Raw genomic sequence first — 10,221 nt, 5'->3', positions numbered from 1 at the left:
CCCGTGCTGTACCTGCCCTGGGAGTGTTTGATGGGACAGTGTAGAGGGAGCTTTACTCTGTATCTAACCCTGTGCTGTACCTGCCCTGGGAGTGTTTGATGGGACAGTGTAGAGGGAGCTTTACTCTGTATCTAACCCTGTGCTGTGCCTGCTCTGGGAGTGTTTGATGGGACAGTGTAGAGGGAGCTTTACTCTGTATCTAACCCCGTGCTGTACCTGCCCTGGGAGTGTTTGATGGGACAGTGTAGAGGGAGCTTTACTCTGTATCTAACCCCGCCCTGGGAGTGTGAAAATGATGCAATCCTGAGGTGTGATGACTTTGCAAAACATACTTGAATTTCTGAATTGTCGCTGTGTGGAACTGAATCGAGACTTGGGGGAGGGGTAGGATTTTGAAAGATAATTTGAATTGTTTAGTCAGAGGGAGGAAATGATTAAGAGATGTGTCAGTAATACTCTAACAAACAAACTCTTCCTTTTGAAATTACAGGATGTAACAGCTCATTCTAAGATATTGAGTCATATTGTGACTGATACTTGCAGCTAGGCTGCACGTGTCAGAAGCCTAGAGAGAAATTGTGGTGATCTGGGGAGCATTTTAACCATCAGGCTCTGGGTTAAGGGTCAATGTGCACAGTGGAGGATATCGGGGTTGAACAAGAATCAGACCGAGTATGAAAGGACTTCAAGCGCACACAGACAGGCTGATTGAATGAGAGGACACGTGGCAAATGGAATTTAACGCAGAAAATTGCAAAGGGATACGTTTTGCTTGGAAGTACGAGAGGCAATATAAACCAAAGGGTACAATCCTACAGGGGATGCGTGAACAGAGAGAACCAGGGGTCACAGTCTAAGGATAAGGGGTAAGCCATTTAGGACCGAGATGAGGAGCAACTTCTTCACCCAGAGAGTGGTGAACCTGTGGAATTCTCTACCACAGAAAGTTGTTGAGGCCAATTCACTAAATATATTCAAAAAGGAGTTAGATGTAGTCCTTACTACTCGGGGGATCAAGGGGTATGGCGAGAAAGCAGGAATGGGGGTACTGAAGTTGCATGTTCAGCCATGAACTCATTGAATGGTGGTGCAGGCTAGAAGGGCCGAATGGCCTACTCCTGCACCTATTTTCTATGTTTCTATGTATGTGTGGACAAATCGTTGAAGGTGGCGGGGCAGGTTGAGAAAGCGATTAAAGCTCACGGCATCCCGGGCTTCATAAATAGAGGCATAGAGTACAAAAACAATGTCTTTAATACTCTAATGAATGACTCCACGAGGTCTAGCATTGTACTTGAGCTGTTGTGACCTTAGTCCCATTTATTGTAACTCCAGAGTGAGGCACAAGCGTGGTGGGCAGCCTTTTATACTGGGCCCTGCACACCTATGCAGGTGACCCTCAGGTCTCCCACCGCAGTGCCCTCTGGTGGGCACACCGTATGTCACTATAGAGTTAGTATACATGGTCTGCTACATGACATAGAAACATAGAAAGTAGATGCAGGAGTAGGCCATTCGGCCCTTCGAGCCTGCACCGCCATTCAATCTGATCATGGTTGATCACGCAACTTCAGTACCCCTTTCCTGCTTTCTCTCCATACCCCTTGATCCCTTTAGCCGTAAGGGCCACATCTAACTCCCTTTTGAATATATCTAACGGAGTGGCCTCAACAACTTTTTGTGGTAGAGAATTCCACAGGTTCACAACTCTCTGAGTGAAGAAGTTTCTCCTCATCTCGGTCCTAAATGGCTTACCCCTTATCCTTAGACTGTGACCCCTGGTTCTGGCCAGTTATGATGAACCTGTACAAAACACTGTGGTTCGGTCCAATTCTGGGCCCCGCACTTTAGGAAGGATGTGAAGGCCTTAGAGAGGGTGCAGAGGGTGATTGACCAGATGGTCCCAGCGATGAGGGACTGTAGTTACGTGGAGAGACTGGAGAAGCTGGGGTTGTTCTCCTCGGAGCAGAGAAGGTCGAGAGGCGATTTTTTGATCGAGGTGTTCAAAACCATGAGGGGTCTGGACAGAGTCGATCGAGAAAAACTGTTCCCATTGGGGGAAGGGCCGAGAACCAGAGGGACACACAGATTTAAGGCAATCGGCAGAAGAACCAAAGGCGACATGGGGGGGGGGGAAAACGTTTTGACGCAGCGAGTGGTTGGGATCTGGAATGCGCTGCCTGAGAGGGTACTGGAGGCAGACTCAATCGGGGCTTTCTAAAGGGAGCTGGATAAGTGCCTGAAGGGAAAACATTTGCAGGGCTCCGGGGAAAGGGCGGGGGGAGTGGGACTGGCTGAGAGTTGGCACAGGCTCGATGGGCCCCAATGGCCTTCAGTGCTGTAACCGTTCCGTGATTCTAAGACGAGATTTATCCCACCCGTCCCACAAATCTGAAATGCCGTGTCCATCATCGAATCACAGAAGGAGGCCATTCGGCCCATCGAATCCGTGCTGGCTCTTTCGAAGAGCTAGTCGCGCGCCCCTCCCGCTCTTTCCCCGCATTGTTCTCCTGCCAAGCATTTACCCAACTCCCTCCCTGAATCCGCCCCTACCGCCCTCTCAGGCAGCGTGTTCCAGGTCCGAACCATCGCCGCGTAGAAACGTTTTCCTCGTGTTGCCTTTGGATCTGCGGCCGATCGCCTTCAGTCTGTGTGTCCTCTGGCTATTAGCCATTGGAGCCAGTCTCTCTCTGTCTAAGCCCCTCATGGTTGTAACCGCCACGATCAAATCTCTTCGCAACCTTCTCTGCTCCCATGAGAACAACCCCAGCTTCTCCAGTCTCTCCACGTAACTACAGACCCTCATCTCTGGAAGCATTCTGGCCAATCTCCCTCTGCACCCGCTCTGAGGCCTTCACATCCTTCCTAAGGTGCTGTGCCCAGCATTGGACACAATACTCCATCCAAGGCCGAACTAGTGTTTTATATATGTGTGTATATACACACACGTGTGTAGATAGGCTCCTAGCCCCACCAAAACCCTTATATTTTCCACAGAGAGGTTAAAAAACCCACATCACATAGGGGGATTAAAAATAACAGCATAAGAAATAGGAGCAGGAGTCGGCCATTCGGCCCCTCGAGCCTGCTCCGCCATTTGATACGATCATGGCTGATCTGATCTTGGACTCAGCTCCATTTCCCTGCCCGCTCCCCATAACCCTTAATTCCCTTAATATCCAAAAATCTATCGATCCCGGCCTTGAATATACTCAGAGACTGAGCCTCCACGGCCCTCTGGGGCAGAGAATTCCAAAGATTCACCACCCTCTGAGTGAAGAAATTCCTCCTCATCTCAGTCCTAAATGGCCGACCCCTTATCCTGAGACTGTGTGACCCCTGGTTCTAGACTCCCCAGCCCTGGGGGGAAACACCCTCCCTGCATCTACCCTGTCAAGCCCTGTAAGAATTGTGTCTTTTTCAACGAGATCACCTCTCATTCTTCTAAACTCTAGAGAGTATAGGCCCATTCTACTCAATCTCACCTCATAGGACAATCCCCCCCCATCCCAGGAATCAGTCTGGTGAACCTTCGTTGCACTCCCTCAATGACGAGTATATCCTTCCTTAGGGAAGGAGACCAGAACTGTAGCCCTGTCAGAATTGCGTGTGTTTCAATGAGATTGACTCTCATTCTTTTAAACTCCAGAGAGAATCTGGCAAACTTCTCTCCAATCCCTTAGCCATTTGCAACCAGTCCAGGAACCCACCCTGACCCTGACTCGCGCCATGCAGTAACCTACCTCTTGTACAAGACGTTGCTTGCCTCAGTCAGTAACAGGCCCAGCTCTCCCACGAACGAATTCAGTGAATCAGTATCCAGCCGCTCGAGGAACCGCCCGTTCCTGAGGTCCATTGTTCTCTGGGAGAAGGACCACCCCTTGACAACCAACCTCGATCTGGCCTTACACACGACTTGAGATTGTGAAACCCCTCAATCTGTTCAGTCGGAACGTAATCTGTTCCTGTAGTGTACTCGCTTCAAGTCACTGGAGAAATACCACCAACGATGTCTCCGCAAGGGCCTACAAATCCCCTGGGAGGACACACGCACCAACGTTGGCGTCCTCGACCAGGCCAACATCCAGCATCGAAGCACTGACCCACACTCGACCAGCTCCGCTGGGCAGGGCCACGTTGTCCGAATGCCCCAGACATGTTACTCCCAAAGCAAGCGCTCTACTCGGAACTCCTTCACAGCAAACGAGCCCCAGGTGGGCAGAGGAAACGTTACAAGGGACCACCCTCGAAGCCTCCCTGATAAAGTGCAACATCCCCCACCGACACCTGGGAGTCCCTGGGCCAAAGACCAGTCCGCCCTAAGTGGAGGAAGTGCATCCGGGAGGGCGCTGAGCAACTCGAGTCTCGTCGCCGAGAGCGTGCAGAAACCAAGCGCAGGCAGCGGAAGGAGCGTGCGGCAAACCAGTCCCACCCTCCCCTTCCCTCAACCACTGTCTGTCCCACCTGTGACAGGGACTGTGGCTCTCGTATTGGACTGTTCAGTCACCTAAGGACTCACTTTTAGAGTGGAAGCAAGTCTTCCTCGATTCCGATGATGATGGTGATGGTGATGGTGAATGGTGGAGCAGGCTCGAGGGGCCAAATGGCCTACTCCTGCTCCTAATTCTTATGTTAACACACTACCGAGTGAGTGGATACTGAGAAAATGTTTCTGTTGCACTCATAATAAACGGTCAGACTATGTACAGTGTGCAATGAGCAAGTGTGACCTTAGCTGCTTTATTAAGATTCCAGCGTGCAGCCTGCTTATATACTGTGCTCCCAAGGGATGCTCTCTGCTGAAGGTTTCACAGGCTACATCGTCATCATAGGCAGTCCCTCGGAATTGAGGAAGACTTGCTTCCTTCTAAACATGAGTCCTTAGGTGGCTGAACAGTCCAATACGAGAGCCACAGTCCCTGTCACAGGTGGGACAGACAGTGGTTGAGGGAAGGGGAGGGTGGGACTGGTTTGCCGCACGCCCCTTCCGCTGCCTGCGCTTGGTTTCTGCACGCTCTCGGCGACGAGACTCGAGGTGCTCAGCGCCCTCCCGGATGCACTTCCTCCACTTAGGGCGGACTGGTCTTTGGCCCAGGGACTCCCAGGTGTCGGTGGGGATGTTGCACTTTATCAGGGAGGCTTTGAGGGTGCCCTTGTAACGTTTGCGGTGAAGAACCTGCTGGTTTATTGGCAAAAGGGTCGCGCAATCAAACTGGCTCAAGGTGGCTCAACTGTGGCTAACAAGGGAAATTAAGGACAGTGTTAAATCCAAGGAAGAGGCATATAAATTTGCCAGAAAAAGCAGCAAACTGGAGGACTGGGAGAAATTTAGAATACAGCAGAGGAGGACTAAGGGTTTAATTAGGAGGGGAAAATAGAGTATGAGAGGAAGCTTGCCAGAAACATAAAACCTGACTGCAAAAGCTTCTATAGATATGTAAAGAGAAAACGATTAGTGAAGACCAGCATTGGTCCCTTGCAGTCAGATTCGGGGGAATTTATAATGGGGAACAAAGAAATGGCAGACCAATTGAACAAGTATTTGGTTCTGTCTTCACAAAGGAAGACACAAATAACCTTCTCGATGTACTAGAGGTCCGAAGGATTAGTGAGAAGGAGGAACTGAAGGATATCCTTATTAGGCGGGAAATTGTGTTAGGGAAATTGACAGGGTTGAAGGCCGATAAATCCCCGGGGCCTGATAGTCTACATCCCAGAGTACTTAAGGAAGTGGCCCTAGAAATAGTGGATGCATTGGTGGTCATTTTCCAACAGTGTATCGACTCTGGTCCGCAAATGGCAATTGGTGCTGGGTCGTTTGTTAATTTTAAATCTGTGATTGATAGCTTTTTGTTAACCAAAGGTATTAAGGGATATGGGGCTAGAACCTCCACTTTTGTGCTTAGCGCCCAAAAATGGGCGTTATTTCTGGCGTGGGCAGTAAAAATGGGTTTTCAGATCGCCGGCTTCTCGCCCATTCTCAAAGCACCTAGTTTACGTTTTTGAAAATGGGCGTTACCGCGAGCGATATCAAATGACCTTGTAAAGTGTGGCCGTCCTTAGCAACGGCATGGCAGCGCTCGATTCCCGCGATTCAGGAGGTCAAGGGTCATCATGACATGCGCAGAAGAGGAGACAGAGAGAGAGAGCTCAGAGGCACTGAAAGCGTGTGTGGCTGTGGTGTGTGCCTGTCTGGCTGTTGTGGGAGGCACGACGGAGATTCACCAGCAGCAAAAAAGCCTACTCAGCACCAAGAACACAGTTGGCACCGAGTTTTTGTCCAACAAATAAGACATCACATGGAAGGGATGGAGGAGGCCCTGGAGCTGGTAGCCAGGAACACTGGTGGCAGAGGGCTCCCAGTGGTCTCGGAGCGTGGCACTGCACCCCAAGGTGATGCACCCCCATTGCCAACCACACATGAGAGCCAGCAGCAACATCTTGCTTCTGGCTCGGAGCATGTTCCCACCTCGGGACTGTCCTCTCCCGTATCTGTCCAAGCAACGGTTCGGCCATCACCCCCCTCCCCCCAATGAAGCATCGCATGAGGACCTCCTTGACCAGGCGGCTTGGAGTCAGGAGGGGAATGGGGAAGGAGTAGAGGTGGGGAGGAGAACCCTGGGGTGGGGGGTTGGTTTGTACAGAAATACTGATGATTTCAGGCTATAATGTTCGGTTTAAATGTTTTTTATTGAACAAAAACCTTATGGATTCTTTGAGGATATAACAAGCATGGTGGATAGAGGTGTACCGATGGATGTGGTGTATTTAGATTTCCAAAAGGCATTCGATAAGGTGCCACACAAAAGGTTACCGCAGAAGATAGAGGTACGCGGAGTCAGAGGAAATGTATTAGCATGGATCGAGAATTGGCTGGCGAACAGAAAGCAGAGAGTCGGGATAAATGGGTCCTTTTCGGGTTGGAAATCGGTGGTTAGTGGTGTGCCACAGGGATCGGTGCTGGGACCACAACTGTTTACAATATACATAGATGACCTGGAAGAGGGGACAGAATGTAGTGCAATAAAATTTGCAGATGACACTAAGATTAGTGGGAAAGCGGGTTGTGTAGAGGACTCAGAGAGGCTGCAAGGAGATTTGGATAGGTTAAGCGAATGGGCTAAAGTTTGGCAGATGGAATACAATGTCGGAAAGTGTGAGGTCATCCACCTTGGGAAAAAAAACAGTAAAAGGGAATATTATTTGAATGGGGAGAAATTACAATATGCTGCGGTGCAGAGGGACCTGGGGGTCCTTGTGCATAAATCCCAAAAAGTTAGTTTGCAGGTGCAGCAGGTAATCAGGAAGGCGAATGGAATGTTGGCCTTCATTGCGAGAGGGATGGAGTACAAAAGCAGGGAGGTCCTGCTGCAACTGTACAGGGTATTGGTGAGGCCGCACCTGGAGTACTGCGTGCAGTTTTGGTCACCTTACTTAAGGAAGGATATATTAGCTTTGGAGGGGGTACAGAGACGATTCACTAGGCTGATTCCGGAGATGAGGGGGTTACCTTATGATGATAGATTGAGTAGACTGGGTCTTTAATTGTTGGAGTTCAGAAGGATGAGGGGTGATCTTATAGAAAGATTTAAAATCATGAAAGGGATAGACAAGATAGAGGCAGAGAGGTTGTTTCCACTGGTTGGGGAGACTAGAACTAGGGGGCACAGCCTCAAAATACGGAGGAGCCAATTTAAAACCGAGTTGAGAAAAAATTTCTTCTCCCAGAGGGTTGTGAATCTGTGGAATTCTCTGCCCAAGGAAGCAGTTGAGGCTGGCTCATTGAATGTTTTCAAGTCAAAGATAGATAAATTTTTAAGCAATAAGGGAATTAAGGGTTACAGGGAGAGGGCGGGTAAGTGGAGCTGAGTCCACGGCCAGATCAGCCATGATCTTATTGAATGGCGGAGCAGGCTCGAGAGGCTAGATGGCCTACTCCTGTTCCTAATTCTTATGTTCTTATGTTCTTATGGCGCATTAGCTCAGATAGCTGCACCCTTACATGCTGGTGATTCCTCAACATCAAAGGGTATAATCACACTTAACTTCAATCAACTTAAACTTTAACTGTCACCAAGGTGATGCCCACCATTGATGCATGACCTGCACACCCAGCAGTGTCAGCCTTGCAATCAACACCAATGTTCTTTCAGGCAAAGCGCTCATTGATGAGCTCCTGACGTAAGGCTCTTGCAGCTATCATGCCACCGCGCGCTCTTTCATGCGGTCTACAGGGGGGCGGGGCATGGCTTCAGCGTCAGCCTGATTGTCTGGGCCGATGTCAGCGTCCGCTTCCTTGTCCCCCTCGTCCTCTCTCTGGTGAGATGGACTGTCAGACTCTTCAGGCAATTCTTGTCCCCTCCTGATAGCCAAGTTGTGCAGCATGGAGCACACCACCACGAATTGAGCTACCTGCTCAGGGTGGTATTGGAGCTCGCCTCCTGAGTGGTCCAGGCATCTAAAGCGCTGCTTCAGCACTCCAATGGTTTTCTCCACGATATTGTGAGTTGCTCTGTGGCTCTCGTTGTATCGCCTCTCGGCCTCGGTGTGGGCATCACGCAGCGGGGTCATCAGCCAGGTGGTGAGGCCGTATCCTTTGTCACCAAGCACCCAGCATTGACCTTGTGGCTGATTGTTAAACAAGTCAGATACAGTGCTCTCACGCAGGATGTGAGCATCGTGGATGCTGCCCGAAAATTGAGCATTCACTGCCAGTATAATGTGTTGGTGGTGGACAACCAGTTGGACATTCAGGGAGCGGAATCCCTTGCAGATCCTGAAAACCTCAGCATCTTGAAAAGGTGCCCGCTTCGCGATGTGCGTACAGTCTATTGCTCCCTGAATCTTGGGGAAGTTTGCAATTCTGAAGAATCCTAGAGCCCTCTCACTCTGTGCCTCCCTGGTCATCGGGAAGCTGATCAAGTCCCTCCTGCGTGCGTACAGAGTTTCAGTGGCCTGTCCAATGTAGCAATGTGTGGCATGCTGAGAAAGTCCGCAAATGTCTCCAGCTGTGGCTTGAAAAGAACCCGAGGCATAGAACGACAGTGCCGTGGTGACTTTGACCTCGACGGACAGTGCAGTACTGATGGTGCTGGCAGGCTGCAGATCTCCCCTTGTCAGCTGGCATACCTCAGTGATAACCTCTTTGTGGAAGCGCAGTCTCCGAAGGCAGGTGGTGTCAGGCAAGTCGAGGTAAGAATGCTTCTCCTTGTACTTGCGGCGGTGGGTGTAACATCTGGGCCTCATCATCTGTCTGTCACTTCGTACATTGGGCATATAATGCAGTGGAGCTTTCCTTCGGCGATCTCGATTCTGCTGCATGTATTTGGTCACCAAGAGAGGGTGAGAAAGGACCGGCCCTATTGCAGTAGCTCTTTGTTTTCCATCGATTGCTCACAAACAAGGAATGTCCCGATGAGCACACCTCTTCATTTCCAATCGGTCACAGCGTGGTCAAGATGTTTTTAGAGATGTTCACATCAACTCCAACGACCTGCAAAGTACATCCAAACTCCGCCGAGGTTGAAGCACAGCAGCCTTTTAAAGGACGCGACATGCGAGAGTGGAGAGCACCAGTTCCCACTGTCACAGGACAGAGAGTGGAGAGCACCAGTTCCCACTGTCACAGGACAGAGAGTGGAGAGCACCAGTTCCCACTGTCACAGGACAGAGAGTGGAGAGCACCAGTTCCCACTGTCACAGGACAGAGAGTGAAGAGCACCAGTTCGCACTGTCACAGGACAGAGAGTGGAGAGCACCAGTTCCAACTGTCACAGGACGGGAGAGTGGAGAGCACCAGTTCCCACTGTCACAGGACAGAGAGTGGAGAGCACCAGTTCCCACTGTCACAGGACAGAGAGTGGAGAGCACCAGTTCCCACTGTCACAGGACAGAGAGTGGAGAGCATCAGTTCCCACTGTCACAGGACAGAGAGTGGAGAGCACCAGTTCCCACTGTCACAGGACAGAGAGTGGAGAGCACCAGTTCCAACTGTCACAGGACAGAGAGTGGAGAGCACCAGTTCCCACTGTCACAGGACAGAGAGTGGAGAGCACCAGTTCCCACTGTCACAGGACAGAGAGTGGAGAGCACCAGTTCCAACTGTCACAGGACAGAGAGTGGAGAGCACCAGTTCCCACTATCACAAGACAGAGAGTGGAGAGCACCAGTTCCCACTATCACAGGACAGAGAGTGGAGAGCACCAGTTCCCACTGTCACAG

Source organism: Pristiophorus japonicus, chromosome 27, assembly GCF_044704955.1.
Source record: "Pristiophorus japonicus isolate sPriJap1 chromosome 27, sPriJap1.hap1, whole genome shotgun sequence".
Classification (NCBI taxonomy): domain Eukaryota; kingdom Metazoa; phylum Chordata; class Chondrichthyes; family Pristiophoridae; genus Pristiophorus; species Pristiophorus japonicus.
The sequence above is the reverse complement of the archived record's forward strand: the minus strand, read 5'-3'. Positions refer to the sequence as shown.